This window comes from Mirounga leonina, unplaced genomic scaffold (assembly GCF_011800145.1).
Source record: "Mirounga leonina isolate KUSES-001 unplaced genomic scaffold, KU_Mleo_1.0 Mir_201, whole genome shotgun sequence".
In the NCBI taxonomy this organism is placed as follows: Eukaryota; Metazoa; Chordata; class Mammalia; order Carnivora; family Phocidae; genus Mirounga; species Mirounga leonina.
The window spans coordinates 4678302-4683085 of NW_023270504.1; positions in this window are offsets into that span (position 1 = coordinate 4678302).

Genomic DNA, 4784 nt, shown 5'->3' on the forward strand with positions numbered 1-4784 from the left:
TTCTGGGCTGACCCTATAGCGACCCTACTTTTTGGTTCTGGTCCCTTTCAGAATCTCTGTCCCCGCCAAGCAACTGGTTTCCAGAGAGCAAAGCAGCGTAATAGAATCAATCTCACTAAGGCATCATGGAGAATTTAATTATTGTCCTCTCTGAAATAGAACACATTTAAGCAACATTAACAATAAAAAACAAAGCTCATCAGGAGAAGCAAACCTTAGCATAAAAGAAATTAAATGCTAATAGTAAAATTTGGTGCCAGTGAGGGAGACTATTTGAGCTGAAGATTTCTTAGCACTTCTCAAATTAAGCCAGTAATCAAGTATTTGTTCCATGACATTTTTTAAAAATCAGAAATCATTATAATTATTCAGGGGCACCTGGGTGGCTCAGTTAAGCAACCGACTCTTGGTTTCAGCTCTGGTCATGATCTCATGATCCTGAGATAGAGCCCCACATTGGGCTCTGTGCTGAGCACAGAGCCTGCTTAAGATTCTCTCCCTCTCCCCCTCTGCCCCTGCTCCCCCATGCTCTCTCTGTCTCTTAAAAAAAATCATAATTATTCATTAAACTGAGAAAGCACCTGTCTATGATATTGTCTATATAATTTGTGAAGACTATCCTGTCATTTATAAGTAACAGAAAAAAATTATTACTAATATGTTCCAAGGGACACTGTGAAAAGTAGTTTGCATTTCCTTATGTGTATATGATAAGATGCACTTAAAGGGAGGTCTATTTAAAGTAGACTTTAATATATTGGGTGGTCTTGTTTTTCTTTTAAAAAATGTTTAATAAGAAAACCATATACAACTTTCCATATTACAATTTCAAATATTTCCTATGAACATTTTAAATAACCTATTGCTATTAATAATTATAAAAGAATAAACAAAAAGATTTCAAAAATATAACTAAGACTCCTAATACAAACTACAAATACTTTAAGTATACAAAGTAAAAGATCTTAAACATCTTGGACTATTTGTCACCTGAATTGTATTTAAAAATTGTGCTTTACTGACTATAGTGTATAGAATAATAAAGTTTCTGAGAATGATTCCACATGAACAACTGTAATTTGGATAGTTTCCTCTAAATAATTAATAGTTCTCCAAGTAATGATGCCATTTTTTAATTCAAAGGAACAATATCTGTTAGATTTAAAACAAAAAGGAGAGACAAACAAATAAAAACTACTATTATAAGCTTTCATCTTAAATGAGTACAATAAGATGTTATATTTCTATGCCCCGCTGATATTGAAAAAAACTAAAGGAAGGGCAAATCATTTTATTTAAAAGCTGCAAGTTATCTTTGTGATTTAGTTTATAGTTTGAGTTTACAAAGCACCTTTAGTTCAAGAATTCGAAGTACTTAAATTGAAAAAAACCCCTACCTTTGTAAGAAGGCTGAAGAATAAATAAGTCTTGACAAATTTGAAAACAAACCCCAGAGAACGAGTGTCCTGTCCAGTGTTCCTCATGAATTCTGCTTCAGGAGCCCCTAGGTTGGGAGGAGGCAGGTGTCAGGTGACCTGCAGGCACCCATCTCCGTGCCTGCCCACCTCCCCCTCCCTCTCCCAACCCTGCAGGGGGCAGGACTCCCACGGAGCTCACCGCTGCTGGGGACAGGGAAGATGAGGGTGAGAGTCAAGGAACCCCCAGCCTCCTCCAGAGGACCGATGTGCAAACTGAAAACTCACAACACCGTGTGTTCCTTGTTCCTCCACCAGGTTCTTCAGGCTCCAAGAGCATCTTTATTTCCTTCAGTCATTCCAGTTGTAATCACACATTTATCTGTGTGTTTCCTGTCTTTATAAAATGTCTCCCCCGAAGACCAGGAGACAGGAGGGCAGGGAGCTGGGCAGCTGTGTTTGCTGGTGCATGGTCTGTGCTTAGCTCAGTTCCTGGCACTTAATGGGTGCTCGAAAATATTTGTTGAATAAATCAGTAAGTGAATAAATATACCAGGCAAGGGAGAAAACTGAGTAGAAGAGGGCATCATGGTAGAGGTGACAATCTGGGTTTGAAAAATGAATAAATGCTTACAAGGCAGAAAATACTGAGAGAGGGGTCAAGGCTAGGGGCTTTCCAGGCAGAAGGTACACAACGTAGAAGGCAAGTAGATGTCAAATGCCACCCAGTGTATTTAAGAGCCTTTCAATACTTCTAGAGTATAAAGTGCAAGGGAAGAATGGCCGGAAATCAAACTGGATGTGTGGGCAGAAGATAGATCATGAAGGTCTTCTGTGACCTGCTGTGGAGTTGACCTTTACCTAGAGGCAATGGGGAGCTGCTGGAGGGTCCACATGCACGGAAAGTGAAGCTTCAGACCAGGAGTCGATGTCCAGACTCAAATCATAGCCCTGCCACTAATGCGCAATCGGTCACCTTGAGCAGACACCTTAGCCTTTCCATACTCAAGTGCCTCAGCTCTACGATGAAACAAGCGAGGCTTACTGCTCAGAGCTCAGCAGAGCTGGATGCAAAGGTTGCTGTGGCCCTGAAAGTGGGTGTTATCCGAACGATGTTGCCTGGGACGTGAGGCCACTGGGGGGCTGGAGGAGAGAGTGGAGAGATTCCACAGAGGGCGCTCTGACAGGTGAAGGCCACCACTCCCTAGTTCCAGCGGGGAGCGCAGATCTGAAGGCGCAGGAAGCAGTAGTCTCTTCGTGGTTAAGTTTTTGGGGCATCAAAAGTCATACACAGTTTTGACTGTGTGGGGGGTAGGCACCTAACCCCTGCATTGTACAAGGGTTAACTGTATCTTCGTTCAGTATTCCTATAAGACTCTCCAAGGTGACTCGGTCTAAGCCCAGACTGTTACTCAGCAGCCATCAGCACAGCCATGCATCTGTCCCGAGCAGCTAATGGAAGAGCACCCGGTTTTTCCAGGGCTATAAATTACTGCAGATGAATTCCAGCTCCAGGGTTGAGTGTAATCTGGAAGCTCCTAGGTGTCCCTTCATCTATTTAGTCCTGGCTCAGCTTCCCGAGCATGGGGGCACAGCTGAAGAAAGAAAGATATACGCAGATACAAGCAGACACGGACACATACACAGACAGACCCGGATCGCAAGGTGGGGCAGGAGAATCTCAGGCCGGTCTTAAGGTAAAAAAAAAAAGTTAAAAGCTGATTCTGAGAAGCTGAATCACTTCTGCCATATCTCATTAATGATTCCATATTTGGCTGTGTCCCTGATTTAGGATTAAACTGCCACAACACCACGCTGCAGAGAGGTTTAGGATAGATCTCCCATGGTGTGAGCACAGGCCATATATATTATGTCAAATGCAGACGTGAACAGATGACCTATTTCATTTTTTCTGAGAGCAACAAGACAAAGCTGAACTGGGACAGAAAATGGTTGTTTCAGGAACCCAAGAGTGTGACTGCCAACCTACATTCTATTTGGCTCAAGCTGGTGATTCATTTCATGACTTTCATAAGCTCTAAAATTCACTGATATAATTTAAATGAAGAAACTAAATAGCCAGGAGACAAAAGTAGACTTGTACACTCTGTTCTCCCAACCATTTTCGAAACTTGCTTTTCCAAGGCCAAACTTTTTCTCCCTAAGAGGCACCAATGATAGACAGGTGAAGGCAGATTAAGATCAGCATATTTATGAAATTACAAGACATGCTATTTCATTCTTCTGCTGCTTATTATTGATTGCCACCTAGAAGATGGTGCCTTTGCTCTGGAATCTGAAATCAATAAAGAAAATAAACCAAATATAATCCACAAAGTTTCACTCACTTGGTGAAGATCCACATATTTTAGAGCTGCATCTCCTGAGGGTAGTCAAACACTCATCATATTTTGTCAAACAAATATGGCAAGAAATTTTTGGCTTATTTCATGACATATGAAAGTAACAATAAATCCAGTAAGCTTCTATTTTAGCAGCTAAAAGGAAGAGAAAGATTTACTTGCATAACAGCTTCTGGAGGAACTCCTATTAATAGTAGATTTGATTCCTGCTATCCATCCTGTATGCATGCAAAGCAAAATGCGTATAATCAAAATATGTTGCATCTCTTTGGACAGGACCCAATTTCCTACTCATGAGACATATGGTGATAAAAGTGTGATAGATTATTTTGCTTCTTAAGGGGTGTTTAAAAAGCTACTTTCACAGATAACTCACTTGAAAGAATAGTTTACTTCCTCCATAATTAAATATACATTCCAACAACCTACCTCCATCATTTAAAGGGCAACTGTAATTGACTAATAAAATGTAGCAATGGCTAGAAAAAGAAGGCCTGTCTTTGAAAATGGCACCAAGTCCTTATATTTCTATCAGCTCAGCAGACATTCACTTACACATGTATCAAGACATGGACGGTGCATTCATAAAAGGACTGCTTTCCCTCACATGGTATCAACTTAAATCTTAAAGTATATCCAAGAAAGAGGAAACTATATGATCCACACAAGGCTTGAAGATGTGGTGAAGACAACCCACTGATCAATAATGGGGAGTCATATTTTCCTAGAAAATTCCTTCAGGATGGTAGAAACAAATACCTTTGGCTAAAAGCAAGAGTAAAACTTGTTTTTCAGCAGCATTTGGCATTATATTATTACCAACAGAAGATCTTGTAAAATAAGGGTCTATGTTTGTCTACATATAGTATCTATACAGAGATGATTAGAATTCACTGGCCAAAGTTACTAACGTCAAAGAGATTGTGAGAGATTTGAATGATTAGATTTTTCTAGTGATTCCAAGAAGGTTGACTCAAAGATATTCCTCTCATTGGGTTACTTTTTA